Genomic DNA, 25422 nt, shown 5'->3' with positions numbered 1-25422 from the left:
TCTTTTCCAGACAAGTATAGTCTCTATACTGGTTTTGTGGATCACATGCCATACTCTTTTCTTGTAGTTAGAAATAAGGTAGAGCAAGTTACTTTGTAAAAAAAAAATTATATATATATATATATATATATGTATGTATTAGTGGATAATTGAAGACACTCTTCTAAATTAAAACCTTCTCTTAACTTGCTGTTTTCTTCTTGGGTCATATTATGAGCTCTTCCCGTGGCCACATGGCATGTGTACGTTTAATTTCAGGGACTGCTGACATTCCAGGATGTGGCCATAGATTTCTGTCAAGAGGAGTGAGAATGCCTGGACCAAGATCAATGGGAATTGTACAGGGATGTGATGTTAGAGAAGTATAGGAACCTGCTCTCCTTGGGTGAGGATACCTTCCTTCCAGAATTCCTTATCCAACCACTGGGTTTGCAGTCCTTCATTTGTAGAATGTCTCCTGGAATCTTCTGCTTCCTACAATAGGGTTTCAGATTGCAACGTTTCAGGAAAGATTGGGAGTTTGTGGGTATAATTTTTCTTATTCTTTTAAAATTGCAGCCTCCCTTTTAATATACTTTGTAACTGCTTGGGATGTGTCTATATGAACTGTGTACTATATGCTTCTGTTGTAGTCCTTACAATATTTCATTGTCTTATTTTCTCTAACAATTTTCCATGGATTCTTTGGGCTTAAGGTATATTAAAAGGGAGACTGCGAATCTGGGACTTCCCTGGTGATGCAGTGATTAAGAATTCGCCTGCCAATGCAGGGGACCCGGTTCGATCCCCGGTCCGGGAAGATCTCACATGCCACGGAACAACTAAGCCAGTGGGCCACAACTACTGAGTCTGCACGCCACAACTACTGAAGCCGGTGTGTCTTGAGCCCGTGCGCCATTTATTTTTTGGAGAATAAAACCACTTCTGAGTGATTAAAATTTAGGCCAGCTAGTCAAAATGCTTTATCACCTGTTCTTCTAAAACACTGGTCAATGGAACAAGTTTTACTAGGGATAACAGTGTAATTGTATTCTGGAGTTCATATGGGCAATATGGTTTATGACCTTGATGCTGGATCACGACATTTCAACGGTATAACTGCTATTAATTGTCTGTTTGTTCAACGATTAAAGTCTCACGTGATCTGAGTTCAGACTGGAGTCATCCTGGTTGGTTTCTGTCTATTGCAGATTTCTTCCAGCATGAAAGGACAAGAGCAATACGGCTTCCTTTACAAAATGTCTTCAAACTAAATGATGATATAATCTACATTCAATTAATTTATACATACCCTACTGTAGAACAGGGTTCGTTACGCAGGCAGAATCCCGGTAATTATGTAAAACTGAAACTTTTTCTGCACTGGTTCAAGTCCTCTTCCTAAGAATATGTTTATAATCAACATTCTTTCACAAATTACCCAATTTAATTCACCATAGCATTCCTCATATTAACTAAATGGAAAATCCTAGGCTATATACAAATCCAGAAAGGGCCAAAAATCATCAGCCCCCATGGATGATTACAACCCATTGCTGAGGCATTCAAATTACTTATTAAAGAACCACTATGTCCATCAACATCATCAATTTATATATTATTGCCCCAAAGCTAGCCTTAACCCTGGCTCTCACAACATGAATTCCTCTTCCCATATCTTATCCACTAATTAGTATAAATGTAGGCATATTATTTCTATTAGCCATATCACACCTAGCCATTTACTCCATCCTCAGATCTGGATGAACTTCACATTCAAAATACTCACTCACTGGAGCTGTAGGAACAATAGCACAGACGATCATCTCATATGAAGTAATGTAGCAGTTATTCTATTCTCAGTCTTACTGGTAAATGGATCATTTACACTTTCAACAGTAATTATTACACAAGAACACCTATGACTAATTTTCTCCTGACCGCTACCCAGAATTTGATTATCTCCGCAGTAGCAGAAATCCAGTGAAGCCCCACTTGATTTAACAGAAGTAGAATCAAAACCTGTACATGTCTTCAATGTAGAAAATGTAGCAGGCCCATTCACCCCGTCCTTCCTAGAGAATATGTCAATTTCCCTATAATAAACATTTCCACAGCAATCTATTTTTAGGAGCATTCGGCAATCCCTAGGTGCCAGAATTATATATTCTTTCATCTTTTAAATATAGTTTTTTTTAAAAAATAATTTTTATAGTTTTACTACCTTTAAACAAAATGTACTCCATTGCTGTGGAATATTCCTTCATAGGAGCGTGCATGGTTCATTTCTGCATCCGTCTGTGATGGCCTTCAGGTTCTTTCAGGTTTGGCTCCTGTGGCTGCACGTCTATGTCCGTGTGTCCTGGTGCAGGGCTGGTGGGTTTGTGTTCAACTGGGAGGAGCACTGTGGGTCTCCGTGCACGGACGTCGCTATCTGAGGCCCGATTGCTTCAGAAGTGGTTGCATCCCCCCGTTGCGTACCAGGCTTTCCATTGCTCCACATCCTGCTGATAATTGATACTATGTCTTTCATGTCTGCCATTCTGGTAGGTGTATGCACAGTATTTTGCTTATGGCTTTAATCCCTCTGTTGTTAGTGAAGTTGTGCATCTTGTGGTATTCATGGACTATTTCCTGTTGTTTTTTGAAAAGTTTTAAAAATTGTGGTCTGGTACACATAACGTAAAATGTACTATCTTAACCATTTTTAAGTGCACATTTCAGGGTCAAGAAGTAATTCACACTGTTGTGCAAACCTGACCACCATCATCCTCCAGAACTTTTTCATCTTGCAAAATTGAAACAGTCCCCATTAAACACTCACTCCCCATTGTCCTTCCCTCAGCCTCTGGCCCCCAACGTCCTACTTTATGTCCTTATATTTCCAACTGCTCTAGGGGCCTTGTATGAGTGGATCAAGCACTGTTTGTTTTTTTGTGTCTAGCTTACATCACTGAGCATAATGCCCTCAAGGTTCATCCCTGCTGCATCCTGTGTCAGAATTGACTTCCTTTTTAGGCTGAATAGCATTCCCTTGTATTGATGGACCGTGTTTTTCTTCTCCATTCATCCATTAGTGGACACATGTAATATCTACATTCATTTCTACTGTCATATTTGTGGAATAAACTCAGAAAGTCCTATGAATCAAAAGTCATTTGCCATTAACTTTTTTCTTAAACTTGTTGTTGTGGAAAACATCAAGACTAAGAAAAGGGAAAAATACATGTCAGCTTCACTTGTGTTCAGGAATTAATGCTTTACGGATTCACTTTATTCCCTGTGTGTGTGCTCTGCGTGTGCATGTGCCTGTTTGCATACATATGCTGTGCATGTGCATAGGTATGTGAACTTGCACACATTAGTGTGTGCATGGGCATATGGGTGCATGTGTGTTCACATGCTAGTGTGTGAATATAGTTGTGCTGTGCACGTGCATATGTTTGTGTGTGTGCTGTGCCTGCCTGTGCGCACACCTGTGTGTTTGCTGGAACCACTTGCAAGTTGGCTGCAGACTGAATTGTGCCCGAGATATATCCGCACGCAGCTGCTCTAACAATCCTGCGTAGCCACGTAAAGGTCACAGATCTCAGGGATTTAAATGGATGGAGCAGGATATCCAGACACAGAGTTTGTCTTCCAATGACTGTCACTGTCTTAGTAACATCCTTCACACCTTCTTTAAGCCCCATTCAGGGTCCAGTTTAGACTCCCATTACATTCAGTCACCTGTCCCAGGTCCCCTAAAGCAACAATGTCACCGTTGGAGAGCCCGGCCAAGGCTGGGGGTGCCCCTCCTGTTGGCCTGGCCTCCAGGCCCTGCCCTTGGCTCCTGTTTTCTCATATCTCAGCCAGGCCCCGACTTGGATCGGGCCGCCACCTCTTTCCTCACAGGGTCCCATCGCCCAGTCAAGGGGGTTCATTCTCCCCAAACACAGCATCAGGAGTCGGGGGCTGACAGTCCCCACTGGGTCTCCTTCATGTGAGACCCTGTGCTGTTGAAAGAGCAGGCACCCTGCCCTCGGGGGTGGGGGACTGGGGGGCGACATGCGGCCCACGATGGGCAGGCGGGTCTCCGGGTGGGGCGAGCCAGTGTGCAAGGAGTTCCGCGGTGGGTTCTCCTCTCCAACGGCTTCTGTGCCCCTACCTCTCCCCGTGCCTCCCCTCGAAGACAGCACGGTGCCCGGGTTGGGAACCATGGGAGCCGTCAGCCACCGCCCCCTCTACACACACACACACACGCACGCACACGCACACGCACACGCACACGCTGCAGGGAAGCAGGACCTGAGTGCAGGGCTCTCAGCGGCCCTGAGCGCCCCGCCCGGAATCGGCCAGCCGAATGGACAGACCGGATCTCCCGGCCCGGACCATGCAGGACTCTCCTGACCTGGCTTGCAGTGTGGCCGCCTCCTTCTGGAAGCCTGGGAGGCTGGAATCAGGCCACTTCTTATCTGTCCTGGCAGCAGACTGGGCTGCACTCTAAGAAGTTAGTGGCTCGCCCGTGGATCCTGACCATCAGGTGGCCAGAGAAATTGGGAACATTTCTGTTTTGCCTGTTGAAATGTTTAATGACAAAGATTTTGTTCAGTTTCCTGATGTGGGTGTCCAAAGATGAGAGACCCATGTGTGTGATCTGTACCTCCTATGAGATCAGCCGTAAGCTAGTTGAAACATGATCAAGTTGTGTCTACATGGTAGATTTAGACCTCTGCATGTCCTGTCTACTGATTATGTTTAGAGCTGACCATGTGTTGTCTATAATAAGAAGATTTAGACCTGACCATGTTCTGTGTACGCTAGGACTATGGGGACCTGGGTAGAGACCCGGCCTGGCCTCAGTACTGGGAAGCTCCGTGCCTGCATCTGAATGTCAGTGCTTAGATGTCTGGGGTCTGGAGCTGAGGTGGGCTTGTCTACGTAACAGCCTCTCTTCTGAGTGTGGTGACCTGGTCCTCCCAAGGGTCAGTGCTATGGTCGGGGCCTTAGTCTTAATCCCTGCAAGGTTCACCTTCCCTGGGGCTCATGGAGAATCCTCAGGAGGACTACCTGGCAATAATTCCAATTTACCAGCACGTGCATAGTGCATAGGGAAGCAGGTTTAGCTGCTGAATTGATTGCAGGGCACGCAGATCGGGCAAAAGGCCGATGGGTGACAGCTGAGGCTGCTGCTGAGCTCTCCCTCCAGTCTACCGTCCCTACTCAGCAGAGTCCAGAGCTGCCCCTCGGCTTTCAGCCCTGCTGTCCTGTGAGCTTTCTCAACATGTAAGTGAGACGAGAAAGGACTGAGCATGCCAGCACCAGGGTCGTGTGTCCAACTCTAGTATGAAAGCTGTAAAAACAGTTAAAATCACACAGAACCAAAGTGAGAAGAGGAGGACTCCTCTGGGACAAGTGTGGGGAAAGGAGACCCACCTGACACTTTTTCCCATCCCAGGAGGTCCCAGGGACCCAGCTTGTTTCCACATTGGGGGAGCCCCCTGCAGAGCCATGGTGTCCTGACCAAGGGGACGTGTGACCCCAGGTGCAGGGTCTGGGGAGGTGAGGGCACCCTGGGACTGTGGACATGTGACCCAGGTGGAGGGGCCTGGGGAGGTGGGTCACCCTGGTGAGTGTGGATGTGTGGCCCCAGGTATAGGGTGCGGGGACTGTGTGGGTCTCACCTTACCTGCATGGGTCAGGATCACATGGATGGGGAGACCGCATATGCGCTCTTTGCCTGCAGTGTGTCCTGTCCCCTTTGAGATTTCCAACCTCTGCATTAAGGGTGTTGTCCTGATTAACCTGTGGTTCCTTTTCTTCTCTTCATCTTGTCACAATCATATTAGGTCAGGCATGTTTGAGTGGGTTGCTGCTCTGTGTTCCGGTGAGTGACAACACTTGGTCGTATCGTATTAATACTATAGCATATCATATGTCTAATCTATGGGGGTCACCACTGCCTGGGTCCCCCTGGACAGAGGTCAAGTGAGCACAGACTAGCCCCCCCTAAGAATGGTCTCCCATGTTCTCTGTGAGGGTACCGTGATGGCCCCTATGGTAGGGGACTGTGTCTGGGCCTCCGACATTTGTGATGAAGGGGAGTCGAAATGGAATCTCAATTAACAAGACATTATTTTAAGAATTTATTTTAAGTGAAATAAAACACACGTCACATACCCTTTACCATCATCACCGTTTTAAGTGCACGTTTCTGAGGCGTCAGATAGATTCACTTTCTCGTGGAGCCATCACCACCATCACTAGAACTTTTCATCTTGCAAAACCAAAATTCCACAACCATGAAAGTCTCATTCCCCATCCCCTCCCACTGCCCCTGGCACCGATATCCACTTCAGTCCCTGAGTTGTCGACTCCAGGGCACCCACTGGAGTGGAATCCTGCAGTGTTTGCTGACGGGTCATTTTGGAAGAGCTGACTTTCAGTCTGAAGCTCTGCCTGTTGGCATCTGAAGAATCTGCATTTAAGGAGAGGGTGTATGAGGAAGGGGGTGTCTGCGGGACAAAGGTGTCCGGGGTGCAGGTGAGCCAGGACCTGACCAGCTGCCTTTTGGGTCCTCTGGTCCCATCTCTTGGTCTGTGCCTCATCTGCATCATCACTGTCCCCGCTGGCACCGCTGGGGTGTTGTTGTCTGAGTGAGAGTCCCCTGGTGCCCCTGCTCTCCTCCCCTCCTCCTGCTGGTTGCGGAGGGAACTGCTTGCTGGGTGGTCTCTACTCCTGAGGCATGAAGGACCCTGTAGCATGGACCTGCAGACTGTGGGGTGTGGTCCCAAGAGCATGGGGCCCACATAGGACACGACATCGGGGCGTGACAAGTGCTAGGGCTGCCTCATCACTGACAGGGAATGTTGCCCAGATCCTGCTCCAGAGGGCGTGGTGGGTGGCCTGGGACCCTAGAGGCCCCATTCCTATACTGGAGCTTGGAGAGTGCATCCCCATGGGCTTCAGATTCACCCCATATCTCAGCCATATCCCTCTGTCCTGTCTTTGAACTCAGGAAAACGAGCTCTCTTGTCCACAACATAGGCCTGGTCCTCTTGATACAAGGTTTCTTTAAGTTAGGCGTCCTGGGATAGCAGCTCCTTTTAGGCCTGAGAAGGAACAACTCCGGAGTGTACAACAATTTCAGAGGAAACTAATATTCAATGACTATCCCTAACTACTCGGTTGTTGACTTCTATTAGTCATTATTCTCCTGGTTTTAGCTCTGATGTGGGGATTACAGAGGAGTCAACATTTAAATCTTCGTAATCTGTGTATTTGTAGCTTCAGTATCATTACTGACCCATAGTTTTTTACGGTTTGGGAAGAGTTATTGATTTCATGTATCATGTAAAGGATTCACAATGATGATAGGACAATTAAGATTACAATAATAGCTAGTAAATTGTTCACATTTTCTCTACCTGTGCATCTATTGTATGCATATGAGTTTAGATGTCAATATTAGTGAAATGATATAGAGGACTAGAGAACTTATTTTAAAAATCACTATTAATGTGTGATCAAGAAAATGTAAAAGTTCTTCCATAATCGGTGATGTTGTATCTTGAGAGCCTAGATGAAATTGATATGCCTTAGTCATATACAGGATTTTAGCCTATCATTTAACTCTGACAAAGCTACATCACTTTTTACTTTTATCTCATTTATTGAGGAAGACATAATTGTTATGGTGTTGGCTTGAAACTGGTTGAAAAGGACTTGAGTCCTTCCTTATTTTACATTTACATAGGTAGGATCTTGAAACGTAGGATATGGTGGAGGACATCCGTGTAACCATTCTAGGTTAGGAGTAGCAATTTCCACTGCTAAGACTTCTTGTTTAGACACAAATGCTTTTCAAAGTATGAAGATTATTAGCATTACTGCTGCTACTGAGATGAATGAGCCTAAAGACAAAACATTTCATGTTGTGTGTGTCTCAGGGTACTCAGACTAACGTAGTGACATCCCTGAGAGGCCACGAAAGTGCGGCAGGAAGTCATATTTACTACTACAAATATACTTGTGAAGTGAATTTTTGCTCATGCTGAGTTAACTGTATAACCTGAGAATAGTGGGAATCAGTGTAGAAAGCCTCCTATAATAGTGAAGACTGCTCCCATGGACATTAGGTCATGGAAGTGTGCTACTACATAGTATGTATCCTGGAGGACAATGTCTGGGGATGAGTTGGCTAAGATGATTCCTGTCAAACCACCTACTGTAAAAAGAAAAACTAAAGCCTAAATCTCATAATATAGTGGGAGGTCATATAGAATTACCTCCGTGAACAGTTGCTAACCAGGGACTTCCCTGGTGACGCAGTGGTTAAGAATTCGTCTGCCAATGCAGGGGACACGGGTTCGAGCCCTTGTCTGGGAAGATTCTACATGCCGTGGAGCAAAAAGCCCGTGTGCCACAACTACTGAGCCTGCCCTCTAGAGCCCGCAAGCCACAACTACTGAAGCCCACGCGCCTAGAGGCCGTGCTGTGCAACAAGAGAAGCCAGTGCAATGAAAGGGCCGCACACCACAACGAAGAGTAGCTGCCGCTCACCGCAACCAGAGAAAGCCCATGCGCAACAACCAAGACCCAACTCAGCCAAAAAATAAAAAAGAAAAGAAAAAGAAAAATTAAATAAGGAGTTGCTAATCAGCTAGATACTTTTACTCCTGTAGGGATAGAAGTAATTACGGTAGCTGATGCAAAGTATGCTCCTGAGTCCACAGCTATCCCTATGGTAAACATGTGATGGGCCCACAAGAGAACTCCTAAAAAACCAGTGGACATGACTCATACTATTCCCAGATAGCTGAAAGGCAATTTTTGTCCTAAATAGTATGTAATGATATGTGAGTTTATAACAAACCCTGTTAGGCCATGAATACAGACTTCAGGGTGAGCAAAGTATCAAAAGAGGTGTTGGTATAGGATTCGGTCTCCTCCTGCAGGGTCAAAGAAAGTAGTGTTTAGATTTCTATCTCTTAACAGCATGGCAATTCTGGCTGCTTGGACTGAGATTGGTAATTATAGTAATATGGCTATAGTTGGGGAAGATTAAACAAATAATGGTGTTTGGTATTGGGATATGACTGCTGGTTTTGTATTAAAGATTATAGTAATAAAAGTAATAATACCAAGAATTGAGGAGACACCTGCTAAATGTAAGGAGAAAGCAGTTAGGTCGACAGAGGCTCCTGCATGGGCCAGATTGCAGGCTAGAGCTGAATACACGGTCCCACTGGTACCAGAACCAGCTTCTACTATTGGTGATATGAGTAGGAGTAAGAATGATGGGGGAAGTCGTCAAAAGTTTATATGATTTATTGGGGGAAATGCTACTTCAGGTGTCCGAGTTATTAGTGGCTCAAGTCAGTTTTCAAAGCCTGCAATCATAACGGGTACAGCAATAAAGAAAATTATTACAAGTGCAGGGACTGTTATGACAACCTTACAGATTTGGGCATCTCCAAGTAGCGGTCCAGGTCAGCATAGCTCAGCCTGGATTAATATAATTAAGGTGCTGCCTGCTACTCCAGCTCAAGCACCAAATAATAAATGTAAAATGCCGATATCTTTGTGATTTGTTGAAAATAATCAGCAGTGTATGAACAGAGGTAAAATGACTGAGTTAGCATTAGACTGTAAATCTAAAGACAGAGATTTTACCCTCTTTCTGGCAAACCCTGTGGTGAATCAACAAATTTAATTGTAACTTCAGAGAAGCAGCTTCAATTCTGCCAGTGATTATCCTGCTCTTTTTTTTTTCTTTTTTTCTTTCTCAAATGAAGGAGAAGTAGACTGAAGCCAGTTGACTAGAGGATTTGCCTGTTAACTAAAGTTTCCTGGGGTTAAAACTCATCAATCTCGTAAAGATTTGGCTTCAATACAGTGTTTGCTTTACATTCAATTGATGTAGAATAAAGTCTTGCAATCCTTATTTTTAGGAATTAAGTAAATTTCACTTGTTTAGGGTTTTGAAAGCTCTTGGTCTGAACTAACCTAAATTCCTAGTCCAGCACCGATAGAATGGGTGTTGTGTGTAGTAACCGTGTGGGTATTATGATTGGTAATGATAGGAAGGTTATTTCTTTGTATGTTCAAATTGTTTTGTGTTTGTTTTGTTTAATGAAGGGAATATAGTTAGTGATGTGGAGTATGTTAGCTACAAGTAGAAATATATGCTGAGGACTGCTATGATGGCTATTAGTGTTGGTAGAATGATGTTGTCGTTTTTGTTATCTCTTGGATAATTATTCATTTGGGTAGAAAGCCTGATAGTGGTGGGCGATGTCCTAATGATACTATAATGGTGAGGAAAATGATTGTGATGGGAGGTGTTTTATCTCATGTGTGTGATAATGATACTCTTGTAGTACATGATCTGGGCATAAATAAGAAGAAGATAGTGTTATTATGATATAAATTAGTATGTTTAGGATTGTTATATTCTGAATATACATTATAATAGCTGTTATTCATCCTATAAGGGCAATTGATGAGGAGGGTGTAATACTTTCCAGGTGAGCATGGCGAAGTCTGCCTCAGCCTCCAGCTATGATTTATAATATCACTATGATTAATAGTATATTTAGGTTGATGGATGGTGACATGTGGTATAAAACTGATAGGGGTGCAATTTTGTCATGTTGATAGCATCAGGTCTGCTGTTCATGGGATGCCTCGTGTGACTTCAGGCACTCAGAAGTGAAATGGGGAAAGTCCTACTTTTGTGACAAGGGCGATTGTCATGAGGGTGGATGCTGCTGGATTAAAGATTCTTGTTATTCATTGTGCTCTTTGACCAGAGTATATTAGATTAATGATAATAGCCATTATAAGTAGTATTGATGTGGTGGACTGTTTTAGGAAATATTTGTTGGATGCTTCTGTAGCTTATGGGTTCATGTTTTTTTGTTAGAATGGTAATACCATTAACCAGTGTGAGCTTGTTATACAATTATATTTCCTGAGAAAATGGTCAGTAGAATGATGGTAAAAACAATGAGAGTTTATTAGCACAGGAAGGATATACAAAAATATTTTGGGGGTACGGGCCTGAAGCTTACTTAGAGAACTTTACTATATAGCATGTGGTGTAATGTGGTAGGTAGCATGGAGAATGTAAAATTTTTAGGAAGAATTCAATTCCAGGAATAAGAGCATTGAAACCTCTATGATTTACTCTATCAAAGAATCTCTTTTGTCAGACATATTTCTTAAATTTGTGGTGGGTTGCCTGGTATGATGACAAGTAGTGAAATCTCTCATATACATAAGGTTAATGTTAGTCGTAAAAAACTTTTCATAAGAGATGTATGCGTTGATCATATCAAAATTGTAGGTAGGAGGCTCAAATTCATAGAAAGGAGATTGTTAGATGTGTTTTAATGATGACTTGGGCTGTATATAATTCTGGCACCTAGGGATTGTCGAATGCTCCGAAAAATAGATTGCTGTGGAAATGTTTATTATAGGGAATTGACATATTCTCTAGGAGGGACGGGGTGAATGGGCCTGCTACATTTTCTACATTGAAGACTTATACAGGTTTTGATGCTACTTCCGTTAAATCAAGTGGGGCTTCATTGGATTTCTGCTACTGCGGAGATAATCAAATTCTGGGTAGGGGTCAGGAGAAAATGAGTCATCGGTGTTCTTGTGTAATAATTACTGTTGAAAGTGTAAATGATCCATTTATCAGTAAGACTGAGAATAGAATAACTGCTACATTACTTCATATGAGATGATTGTCTGTGCTATTGTTCCTAGAGCTCCAGTGAGTGTGTATTTTGAATGTGAAGTTCATCCAGATCTGAGGATGGAGTAAATGGCTAGGTGTGATATGGCTAATAGAAATAATATGCCTACATTTATATTAATTAGTGGATAAGATATGGGAAGAGGAATTCATGTTGTGAGAGCCAGGGTTAAGGCTAGCATTGGGGTTAAGGCTAGCATTGGGGTTAAGTCTAGCAAGAGAAGCCACCGCAATGAGAAGCCCGCGCACCGCAACAAAGAGTAGCCCCCGCTTGCCGCAACTAGAGAAAGCCTGCGCATAGCAACGAAGACCCAACACAGCCAAAAACAAATTAATTAATTAATTAGTTAACTATTTTAAACAAAAGTACTATATCCTTCTGTACAGCTTCTCTGGGAAGAACAGAGAGATGGCGTAGGAGAGTGAGAAAGACCAATATTTAGTGCACATCTCTCATGCAGGTGCTCTGCTGGCTCAGATAGATTTATCCCCACTTTACAAAGGAGGAAATAATCTCAGAGAGGTTTAGTAATTTTCCCAAAGCCAAACAGCTTTGGAGTGGCAGAACCAAGATCTGAACCAAGTCTGTTACCTTCAAAGCCTAAGTCCTCATCACAACAAAACTCAATTAATATTTACATTTATCGAATTACATGGCAACCTGGGGAGTTCTTGGCACAATCCTGAATAAGAGTGAGAAAGAAAGAAATAGCATTGTTCCTATAGTCAACCCAAATTTTTGGAGCAGCTGCTAGATGCCTGGCCCTTTTTGGGGTTCAGCAGTGATCAAGACAGGAAGAGTCCTGCTTTCATGAACCACGTAGTGGGGAGGAGAGACGGGTGCAACTTGGGTGAGGGATTTCACCTTGCTGGACCTCTGTTTTGTCATCTGGAAAATGGGATGGGTGTTCCTCATTTTCTGGGATTGTCCAGCCCTCACATTCTCTGATTCCATAAGAAGCATTTGTTTTCCTGTTTCTTTCAAATTCATTCAGGCCGTGAGCTGTGATGAATGTTGTTAGCTGCTCCCCAAATCACTCTATTCCCACCCTTTTCCTGTGATCAGGTCTTTCCCGAAACATGACTCACAGTCAGTCAAGTCACAGAACCGAAGGGGCACCCAGCAGAAAAATCCCAACCCTTGCTTCCCAGGAGCTCTGCGGTCTACCTGCCAGGTAAACTTAACTCACCTGGCACAAGGTGGCCATCCCTGGTGTCACATCAACATGATCTCAGGCACAAACCTCCTTGTTTTTCCATTTTGTCTTGAAGTTACTTGTTGAAACAACTGCACAAATATGACACAGATATAAAATCAGGCATCTTCTGCCCCCAGTGCCTACTAATAAATGATTTTCTGCCACTTTAATGATAAAGATAGAACATTTCAACATTCTGCTACCCTTATTATTTGTCATTTTTGTTGATATTTCTATGGACTACATCTTTCAATATTTTAACAATGGAACATTTATTTAGGGTGTTCCAGACCCAGCCTTTAGTGGTAAAGGTTTTGTTGTTATATTTCTATTATGTTTCCTTTAAAAATCATTATCCTATTTAAATGGATTAAGTCAATTCTATAGGCATTTACCTTATGATATTGATGAAATTGATACATAGAGGGCAGTAGTACAAGTTGATTGGACTTGAGAACCTCTATTAGCACAGTTAAGTATAAATATTATCTATATGTAAACCAAAGTACAGGCCGAGTGAGATTCTCTGACTTTTTTCCACTGTCTGCCCCTCAAGCCTGTGAGAAATGGAATAGTTCTTGCCCTATCAGTAAACAAAGGATGTCACAGTCTTCAGCACTTGCAGCCCTCCAATGTGAGCCGGCGGGCCCTGAGGCACTCAGGATATGCAAATACAGAATGCAGGCCCCAGAGAGCTGAGGTGCATATCAAAGGAAGGAATTCAGTGAGCCCAGGCAAAGAAAAGCGCCGCATTCCTCACCTTGGGAGAGCTGGTTTTCCTTAGTTAACAATCACCTTTTGATGTTCCCCATTACCTGCGCCAGTTCCCTGCCCTGTCCCCTCCCCCCGGTACTTTAGCTCAGGGAGGAAGGAGCGCAGAGGGACTCGGCTGAATAAGGGGCCTGTGCGCCTCGGGAGGAGTTTTCAGCTGCTTTCCCCGCAGTCGGGAAGAGGGGCGCTGAGGCTGCAGCCGGACCCTGTGCCTCCCTTGCCCCGTTTCCCCTCAGGACGCTCAGGCCGACCCCCTCCTCACGCCCACCAGGCCTCGCGAGCCAGGACGAGGGCAGGGGCGAGAGGAGGGACCGAAGTTCCCGGGGACCAGACGCTGGAGGCCGCTCTTTCTGCACAGCAGCGGCGGGTGGCAGCGAACCCCTGCCCCTCAGAAGCTGGTCTTGTGCTGCCGCCCGGGCACCGGACAAGGCGGAGGGTCGGCGCCCACTTACCCGGCCCGCCGTCCCCGCGACTGTCATGGCTTCGGCCGCTGGGGCACCTCCAGAGCCGGCAGCCTCAGTGAGGTCGCCCTCCCCTCGGGCTCCGAGGCAGTTCCGTGAAGGCGGAGGGAAGAGACCCCGCCTGAGCCGGGAGTTCCAGCTCTGAGGAAACGCGGGCTCTGTTCAGCGCGCAGTGGGTGGGACCGCTCTGCCCCGAGGCCTTCCGGGAGGGAGCGGGGCGGCGGGGGAGGGAGCCGCCAGGAGCGCAGGGCCCCGTCGGGGGTCCTGGAGGGGCGGCCTGGCCTGGGGGCCACGCCCACTGTGGCCGCAGCCCAGGCCTTTTTCCTGGAATCCTACACAAAAAAATTAGAAAGATACACAGTCTATAGTAAATATTCACAAATGATTGTTGCTGCTGTGCTCACTATTCTATTAAAGGTGTAAAATCCATAAAACACTTTAAGTTCAAAATTAAATATGAATTTTTACCTTTCTTATTATGTCCCTGATATTCACAGTTGTGGTTAATGAATCAGAGACTGTGGCATCACTAGTTAAAAATGAGCTTGTTAAAAATATAGAACTCAGGCCCACCGGACCTACTGAATCACAATCTGCACTTTTACAATCTCCCCAGTGTACTCGTGTACCCATGAATAGTTGAAAGGTACATTTTTACCTCGACAGGTCTTTTCTCTATGAGAAATACACACATTTTATCCAGTTTGATATAAATAAAACACTCAAAAATGCATATGCCTGTGTTGAAACCATCATTTTATCATTTCTTTTCCAGACAAGTATAGTCTCTATACTGGTTTTGTGGATCACATGCCATACTCTTTTCTTGTAGTTAGAAATAAGGTAGAGCAAGTTACTTTGTAAAAAAAAAATTATATATATATATATATATATATGTATGTATTAGTGGATAATTGAAGACACTCTTCTAAATTAAAACCTTCTCTTAACTTGCTGTTTTCTTCTTGGGTCATATTATGAGCTCTTCCCGTGGCCACATGGCATGTGTACGTTTAATTTCAGGGACTGCTGACATTCCAGGATGTGGCCATAGATTTCTGTCAAGAGGAGTGAGAATGCCTGGACCAAGATCAATGGGAATTGTACAGGGATGTGATGTTAGAGAAGTATAGGAACCTGCTCTCCTTGGGTGAGGATACCTTCCTTCCAGAATTCCTTATCCAACCACTGGGTTTGCAGTCCTTCATTTGTAGAATGTCTCCTGGAATCTTCTGCTTCCTACAATAGGGTTTCAGATTGCAACGTTTCAGGAAAGATTGGGAGTTTGTGGGTATAATTTTTCTTATTCTTTTAAAATTGCAGCCTCCCTTTTAATATACTTTGTAACTGCTTGGGATGTGTCTATATGAACTGTGTACTATATGCTTCTGTTGTAGTCCTTACAATATTTCATTGTCTTATTTTCTCTAACAATTTTCCATGGATTCTTTGGGCTTAAGGTATATTAAAAGGGAGACTGCGAATCTGGGACTTCCCTGGTGATGCAGTGATTAAGAATTCGCCTGCCAATGCAGGGGACCCGGTTCGATCCCCGGTCCGGGAAGATCTCACATGCCACGGAACAACTAAGCCAGTGGGCCACAACTACTGAGTCTGCACGCCACAACTACTGAAGCCGGTGTGTCTTGAGCCCGTGCGCCATTTATTTTTTGGAGAATAAAACCACTTCTGAGTGATTAAAATTTAGGCCAGCTAGTCAAAATGCTTTATCACCTGTTCTTCTAAAACACTGGTCAATGGAACAAGTTTTACTAGGGATAACAGTGTAATTGTATTCTGGAGTTCATATGGGCAATATGGTTTATGACCTTGATGCTGGATCACGACATTTCAACGGTATAACTGCTATTAATTGTCTGTTTGTTCAACGATTAAAGTCTCACGTGATCTGAGTTCAGACTGGAGTCATCCTGGTTGGTTTCTGTCTATTGCAGATTTCTTCCAGCATGAAAGGACAAGAGCAATACGGCTTCCTTTACAAAATGTCTTCAAACTAAATGATGATATAATCTACATTCAATTAATTTATACATACCCTACTGTAGAACAGGGTTCGTTACGCAGGCAGAATCCCGGTAATTATGTAAAACTGAAACTTTTTCTGCACTGGTTCAAGTCCTCTTCCTAAGAATATGTTTATAATCAACATTCTTTCACAAATTACCCAATTTAATTCACCATAGCATTCCTCATATTAACTAAATGGAAAATCCTAGGCTATATACAAATCCAGAAAGGGCCAAAAATCATCAGCCCCCATGGATGATTACAACCCATTGCTGAGGCATTCAAATTACTTATTAAAGAACCACTATGTCCATCAACATCATCAATTTATATATTATTGCCCCAAAGCTAGCCTTAACCCTGGCTCTCACAACATGAATTCCTCTTCCCATATCTTATCCACTAATTAGTATAAATGTAGGCATATTATTTCTATTAGCCATATCACACCTAGCCATTTACTCCATCCTCAGATCTGGATGAACTTCACATTCAAAATACTCACTCACTGGAGCTGTAGGAACAATAGCACAGACGATCATCTCATATGAAGTAATGTAGCAGTTATTCTATTCTCAGTCTTACTGGTAAATGGATCATTTACACTTTCAACAGTAATTATTACACAAGAACACCTATGACTAATTTTCTCCTGACCGCTACCCAGAATTTGATTATCTCCGCAGTAGCAGAAATCCAGTGAAGCCCCACTTGATTTAACAGAAGTAGAATCAAAACCTGTACATGTCTTCAATGTAGAAAATGTAGCAGGCCCATTCACCCCGTCCTTCCTAGAGAATATGTCAATTTCCCTATAATAAACATTTCCACAGCAATCTATTTTTAGGAGCATTCGGCAATCCCTAGGTGCCAGAATTATATATTCTTTCATCTTTTAAATATAGTTTTTTTTAAAAAATAATTTTTATAGTTTTACTACCTTTAAACAAAATGTACTCCATTGCTGTGGAATATTCCTTCATAGGAGCGTGCATGGTTCATTTCTGCATCCGTCTGTGATGGCCTTCAGGTTCTTTCAGGTTTGGCTCCTGTGGCTGCACGTCTATGTCCGTGTGTCCTGGTGCAGGGCTGGTGGGTTTGTGTTCAACTGGGAGGAGCACTGTGGGTCTCCGTGCACGGACGTCGCTATCTGAGGCCCGATTGCTTCAGAAGTGGTTGCATCCCCCCGTTGCGTACCAGGCTTTCCATTGCTCCACATCCTGCTGATAATTGATACTATGTCTTTCATGTCTGCCATTCTGGTAGGTGTATGCACAGTATTTTGCTTATGGCTTTAATCCCTCTGTTGTTAGTGAAGTTGTGCATCTTGTGGTATTCATGGACTATTTCCTGTTGTTTTTTGAAAAGTTTTAAAAATTGTGGTCTGGTACACATAACGTAAAATGTACTATCTTAACCATTTTTAAGTGCACATTTCAGGGTCAAGAAGTAATTCACACTGTTGTGCAAACCTGACCACCATCATCCTCCAGAACTTTTTCATCTTGCAAAATTGAAACAGTCCCCATTAAACACTCACTCCCCATTGTCCTTCCCTCAGCCTCTGGCCCCCAACGTCCTACTTTATGTCCTTATATTTCCAACTGCTCTAGGGGCCTTGTATGAGTGGATCAAGCACTGTTTGTTTTTTTGTGTCTAGCTTACATCACTGAGCATAATGCCCTCAAGGTTCATCCCTGCTGCATCCTGTGTCAGAATTGACTTCCTTTTTAGGCTGAATAGCATTCCCTTGTATTGATGGACCGTGTTTTTCTTCTCCATTCATCCATTAGTGGACACATGTAATATCTACATTCATTTCTACTGTCATAATATTTGTGGAATAAACTCAGAAAGTCCTATGAATCAAAAGTCATTTGCCATTAACTTTTTTCTTAAACTTGTTGTTGTGGAAAACATCAAGACTAAGAAAAGGGAAAAATACATGTCAGCTTCACTTGTGTTCAGGAATTAATGCTTTACGGATTCACTTTATTCCCTGTGTGTGTGCTCTGCGTGTGCATGTGCCTGTTTGCATATATATGCTGTGCATGTGCATAGGTATGTGAACTTGCACACATTAGTGTGTGCATGGGCATATGGGTGCATGTGTGTTCACATGCTAGTGTGTGAATATAGTTGTGCTGTGCACGTGCATATGTTTGTGTGTGTGCTGTGCCTGCCTGTGCGCACACCTGTGTGTTTGCTGGAACCACTTGCAAGTTGGCTGCAGACTGAATTGTGCCCGAGATATATCCGCACGCAGCTGCTCTAACAATCCTGCGTAGCCACGTAAAGGTCACAGATCTCAGGGATTTAAATGGATGGAGCAGGATATCCAGACACAGAGTTTGTCTTCCAATGACTGTCACTGTCTTAGTAACATCCTTCACACCTTCTTTAAGCCCCATTCAGGGTCCAGTTTAGACTCCCATTACATTCAGTCACCTGTCCCAGGTCCCCTAAAGCAACAATGTCACCGTTGGAGAGCCCGGCCAAGGCTGGGGGTGCCCCTCCTGTTGGCCTGGCCTCCAGGCCCTGCCCTTGGCTCCTGTTTTCTCATATCTCAGCCAGGCCCCGACTTGGATCGGGCCGCCACCTCTTTCCTCACAGGGTCCCATCGCCCAGTCAAGGGGGTTCATTCTCCCCAAACACAGCATCAGGAGTCGGGGGCTGACAGTCCCCACTGGGTCTCCTTCATGTGAGACCCTGTGCTGTTGAAAGAGCAGGCACCCTGCCCTCGGGGGTGGGGGACTGGGGGGCGACATGCGGCCCACGATGGGCAGGCGGGTCTCCGGGTGGGGCGAGCCAGTGTGCAAGGAGTTCCGCGGTGGGTTCTCCTCTCCAACGGCTTCTGTGCCCCTACCTCTCCCCGTGCCTCCCCTCGAAGACAGCACGGTGCCCGGGTTGGGAACCATGGGAGCCGTCAGCCACCGCCCCCTCTACACACACACACACACGCACGCACACGCACACGCACACGCACACGCTGCAGGGAAGCAGGACCTGAGTGCAGGGCTCTCAGCGGCCCTGAGCGCCCCGCCCGGAATCGGCCAGCCGAATGGACAGACCGGATCTCCCGACCCGGACCATGCAGGACTCTCCTGACCTGGCTTGCAGTGTGGCCGCCTCCTTCTGGAAGCCTGGGAGGCTGGAATCAGGCCACTTCTTATCTGTCCTGGCAGCAGACTGGGCTGCACTCTAAGAAGTTAGTGGCTCGCCCGTGGATCCTGACCATCAGGTGGCCAGAGAAATTGGGAACATTTCTGTTTTGCCTGTTGAAATGTTTAATGACAAAGATTTTGTTCAGTTTCCTGATGTGGGTGTCCAAAGATGAGAGACCCATGTGTGTGATCTGTACCTCCTATGAGATCAGCCGTAAGCTAGTTGAAACATGATCAAGTTGTGTCTACATGGTAGATTTAGACCTCTGCATGTCCTGTCTACTGATTATGTTTAGAGCTGACCATGTGTTGTCTATAATAAGAAGATTTAGACCTGATCATGTTCTGTGTACGCTAGGACTATGGGGACCTGGGTAGAGACCCGGCCTGGCCTCAGTACTGGGAAGCTCCATGCCTGCATCTGAATGTCAGTGCTTAGATGTCTGGGGTCTGGAGCTGAGGTGGGCTTGTCTACGTAACAGCCTCTCTTCTGAGTGTGGTGACCTGGTCCTCCCAAGGGTCAGTGCTATGGTCGGGGCCTTAGTCTTAATCCCTGCAAGGTTCACCTTCCCTGGGGCTCATGGAGAATCCTCAGGAGGACTACCTGGCAATAATTCCAATTTACCAGCACGTGCATGGTGCATAGGGAAGCAGGTTTAGCTGCTGAATTGATTGCAGGGCACGCAGATCGGGCAAAAGGCCGATGGGTGACAGCTGAGGCTGCTGCTGAGCTCTCCCTCCAGTCTACCGTCCCTACTCAGCAGAGTCCAGAGCTGCCCCTCGGCTTTCAGCCCTGCTGTCCTGTGAGCTTTCTCAACATGTAAGTGAGACGAGAAAGGACTGAGCATGCCAGCACCAGGGTCGTGTGTCCAACTCTAGTATGAAAGCTGTAAAAACAGTTAAAATCACACAGAACCAAAGTGAGAAGAGGAGGACTCCTCTGGGACAAGTGTGGGGAAAGGAGACCCACCTGCCACTTTTTCCCATCCCAGGAGGTCCCAGGGACCCAGCTTGTTTCCACATTGGGGGAGCCCCCTGCAGAGCCATGGTGTCCTGACCAAGGGGACGTGTGACCCCAGGTGCAGGGTCTGGGGAGGTGAGGGCACCCTGGGACTGTGGACATGTGACCCAGGTGGAGGGGCCTGGGGAGGTGGGTCACCCTGGTGAGTGTGGATGTGTGGCCCCAGGTATAGGGTGCGGGGACTGTGTGGGTCTCACCTTACCTGCATGGGTCAGGATCACATGGATGGGGAGACCGCATATGCGCTCTTTGCCTGCAGTGTGTCCTGTCCCCTTTGAGATTTCCAACCTCTGCATTAAGGGTGTTGTCCTGATTAACCTGTGGTTCCTTTTCTTCTCTTCATCTTGTCACAATCATATTAGGTCAGGCATGTTTGAGTGGGTTGCTGCTCTGTGTTCCGGTGAGTGACAACACTTGGTCGTATCGTATTAATACTATAGCATATCATATGTCTAATCTATGGGGGTCACCACTGCCTGGGTCCCCCTGGACAGAGGTCAAGTGAGCACAGACTAGCCCCCCCTAAGAATGGTCTCCCATGTTCTCTGTGAGGGTACCGTGATGGCCCCTATGGTAGGGGACTGTGTCTGGGCCTCCGACATTTGTGATGAAGGGGAGTCGAAATGGAATCTCAATTAACAAGACATTATTTTAAGAATTTATTTTAAGTGAAATAAAACACACGTCACATACCCTTTACCATCATCACCGTTTTAAGTGCACGTTTCTGAGGCGTCAGATAGATTCACTTTCTCGTGGAGCCATCACCACCATCACTAGAACTTTTCATCTTGCAAAACCAAAATTCCACAACCATGAAAGTCTCATTCCCCATCCCCTCCCACTGCCCCTGGCACCGATATCCACTTCAGTCCCTGAGTTGTCGACTCCAGGGCACCCACTGGAGTGGAATCCTGCAGTGTTTGCTGACGGGTCATTTTGGAAGAGCTGACTTTCAGTCTGAAGCTCTGCCTGTTGGCATCTGAAGAATCTGCATTTAAGGAGAGGGTGTATGAGGAAGGGGGTGTCTGCGGGACAAAGGTGTCCGGGGTGCAGGTGAGCCAGGACCTGACCAGCTGCCTTTTGGGTCCTCTGGTCCCATCTCTTGGTCTGTGCCTCATCTGCATCATCACTGTCCCCGCTGGCACCGCTGGGGTGTTGTTGTCTGAGTGAGAGTCCCCTGGTGCCCCTGCTCTCCTCCCCTCCTCCTGCTGGTTGCGGAGGGAACTGCTTGCTGGGTGGTCTCTACTCCTGAGGCATGAAGGACCCTGTAGCATGGACCTGCAGACTGTGGGGTGTGGTCCCAAGAGCATGGGGCCCACATAGGACACGACATCGGGGCGTGACAAGTGCTAGGGCTGCCTCATCACTGACAGGGAATGTTGCCCAGATCCTGCTCCAGAGGGCGTGGTGGGTGGCCTGGGACCCTAGAGGCCCCATTCCTATACTGGAGCTTGGAGAGTGCATCCCCATGGGCTTCAGATTCACCCCATATCTCAGCCATATCCCTCTGTCCTGTCTTTGAACTCAGGAAAACGAGCTCTCTTGTCCACAACATAGGCCTGGTCCTCTTGATACAAGGTTTCTTTAAGTTAGGCGTCCTGGGATAGCAGCTCCTTTTAGGCCTGAGAAGGAACAACTCCGGAGTGTACAACAATTTCAGAGGAAACTAATATTCAATGACTATCCCTAACTACTCGGTTGTTGACTTCTATTAGTCATTATTCTCCTGGTTTTAGCTCTGATGTGGGGATTACAGAGGAGTCAACATTTAAATCTTCGTAATCTGTGTATTTGTAGCTTCAGTATCATTACTGACCCATAGTTTTTTACGGTTTGGGAAGAGTTATTGATTTCATGTATCATGTAAAGGATTCACAATGATGATAGGACAATTAAGATTACAATAATAGCTAGTAAATTGTTCACATTTTCTCTACCTGTGCATCTATTGTATGCATATGAGTTTAGATGTCAATATTAGTGAAATGATATAGAGGACTAGAGAACTTATTTTAAAAATCACTATTAATGTGTGATGAAGAAAATGTAAAAGTTCTTCCATAATCGGTGATGTTGTATCTTGAGAGCCTAGATGAAATTGATATGCCTTAGTCATATACAGGATTTTAGCCTATCATTTAACTTTGACAAAGCTACATCACTTTTTACTTTTATCTCATTTATTGAGGAAGACATAATTGTTATGGTGTTGGCTTGAAACTGGTTGAAAAGGACTTGAGTCCTTCCTTATTTTACATTTACATAGGTAGGATCTTGAAACGTAGGATATGGTGGAGGACATCCGTGTAACCATTCTAGGTTAGGAGTAGCAATTTCCACTGCTAAGACTTCTTGTTTAGACACAAATGCTTTTCAAAGTATGAAGATTATTAGCATTACTGCTGCTACTGAGATGAATGAGCCTAAAGACAAAACATTTCATGTTGTGTGTGTCTCAGGGTACTCAGACTAACGTAGTGACATCCCTGAGAGGCCACGAAAGTGCGGCAGGAAGTCATATTTACTACTACAAATATACTTGTGAAGTGAATTTTTGCTCATGCTGAGTTAACTGTATAACCTGAGAATAGTGGGAATCAGTGTAGAAAGCCTCCTATAATAGTGAAGACTGCTCCCATGGACATTAGGTCATGGAAGTGTGCTACTACATAGTATGTATCCTGGAGGACAATGTCTGGGGATGAGTTGGCTAAGATGATTCCTGTCAAACCACCTACTGTAAAAAGAAAAACTAAAGCCTAAATCTCATAATATAGTGGGAGGTCATATAGAATTACCTCCGTGAACAGTTGCTAACCAGGGACTTCCCTGGTGACGCAGTGGTTAAGAATTCGTCTGCCAATGCAGGGGACACGGGTTCGAGCCCTTGTCTGGGAAGATTCTACATGCCGTGGAGCAAAAAGCCCGTGTGCCACAACTACTGAGCCTGCCCTCTAGAGCCCGCAAGCCACAACTACTGAAGCCCACGCGCCTAGAGGCCGTGCTGTGCAACAAGAGAAGCCAGTGCAATGAAAGGGCCGCACACCACAACGAAGAGTAGCTGCCGCTCACCGCAACCAGAGAAAGCCCATGCGCAACAACCAAGACCCAACTCAGCCAAAAAATAAAAAAGAAAAGAAAAAGAAAAATTAAATAAGGAGTTGCTAATCAGCTAGATACTTTTACTCCTGTAGGGATAGAAGTAATTACGGTAGCTGATGCAAAGTATGCTCCTGAGTCCACAGCTATCCCTATGGTAAACATGTGATGGGCCCACAAGAGAACTCCTAAAAAACCAGTGGACATGACTCATACTATTCCCAGATAGCTGAAAGGCAATTTTTGTCCTAAATAGTATGTAATGATATGTGAGTTTATAACAAACCCTGTTAGGCCATGAATACAGACTTCAGGGTGAGCAAAGTATCAAAAGAGGTGTTGGTATAGGATTCGGTCTCCTCCTGCAGGGTCAAAGAAAGTAGTGTTTAGATTTCTATCTCTTAACAGCATGGCAATTCTGGCTGCTTGGACTGAGATTGGTAATTATAGTAATATGGCTATAGTTGGGGAAGATTAAACAAATAATGGTGTTTGGTATTGGGATATGACTGCTGGTTTTGTATTAAAGATTATAGTAATAAAAGTAATAATACCAAGAATTGAGGAGACACCTGCTAAATGTAAGGAGAAAGCAGTTAGGTCGACAGAGGCTCCTGCATGGGCCAGATTGCAGGCTAGAGCTGAATACACGGTCCCACTGGTACCAGAACCAGCTTCTACTATTGGTGATATGAGTAGGAGTAAGAATGATGGGGGAAGTCGTCAAAAGTTTATATGATTTATTGGGGGAAATGCTACTTCAGGTGTCCGAGTTATTAGTGGCTCAAGTCAGTTTTCAAAGCCTGCAATCATAACGGGTACAGCAATAAAGAAAATTATTACAAGTGCAGGGACTGTTATGACAACCTTACAGATTTGGGCATCTCCAAGTAGCGGTCCAGGTCAGCATAGCTCAGCCTGGATTAATATAATTAAGGTGCTGCCTGCTACTCCAGCTCAAGCACCAAATAATAAATGTAAAATGCCGATATCTTTGTGATTTGTTGAAAATAATCAGCAGTGTATGAACAGAGGTAAAATGACTGAGTTAGCATTAGACTGTAAATCTAAAGACAGAGATTTTACCCTCTTTCTGGCAAACCCTGTGGTGAATCAACAAATTTAATTGTAACTTCAGAGAAGCAGCTTCAATTCTGCCAGTGATTATCCTGCTCTTTTTTTTTTCTTTTTTTCTTTCTCAGATGAAGGAGAAGTAGACTGAAGCCAGTTGACTAGAGGATTTGCCTGTTAACTAAAGTTTCCTGGGGTTAAAACTCATCAATCTCGTAAAGATTTGGCTTCAATACAGTGTTTGCTTTACATTCAATTGATGTAGAATAAAGTCTTGCAATCCTTATTTTTAGGAATTAAGTAAATTTCACTTGTTTAGGGTTTTGAAAGCTCTTGGTCTGAACTAACCTAAATTCCTAGTCCAGCACCGATAGAATGGGTGTTGTGTGTAGTAACCGTGTGGGTATTATGATTGGTAATGATAGGAAGGTTATTTCTTTGTATGTTCAAATTGTTTTGTGTTTGTTTTGTTTAATGAAGGGAATATAGTTAGTGATGTGCAGTATGTTAGCTGCAAGTAGAAATATATGCTGAGGACTGCTATGATGGCTATTAGTGTTGGTAGAATGATGTTGTCGTTTTTGTTATCTCTTGGATAATTATTCATTTGGGTAGAAAGCCTGATAGTGGTGGGCGATGTCCTAATGATACTATAATGGTGAGGAAAATGATTGTGATGGGAGGTGTTTTATCTCATGTGTGTGATAATGATACTCTTGTAGTACATGATCTGGGCATAAATAAGAAGAAGATAGTGTTATTATGATATAAATTAGTATGTTTAGGATTGTTATATTCTGAATATACATTATAATAGCTGTTATTCATCCTATAAGGGCAATTGATGAGGAGGGTGTAATACTTTCCAGGTGAGCATGGC

The sequence above is a fragment of the Balaenoptera physalus genome, assembly GCF_965194825.1.
Source record: "Balaenoptera physalus genome assembly, chromosome: 9".
In the NCBI taxonomy this organism is placed as follows: domain Eukaryota; kingdom Metazoa; phylum Chordata; class Mammalia; order Artiodactyla; family Balaenopteridae; genus Balaenoptera; species Balaenoptera physalus.
Note: the sequence above shows the minus strand (reverse complement) of the source record.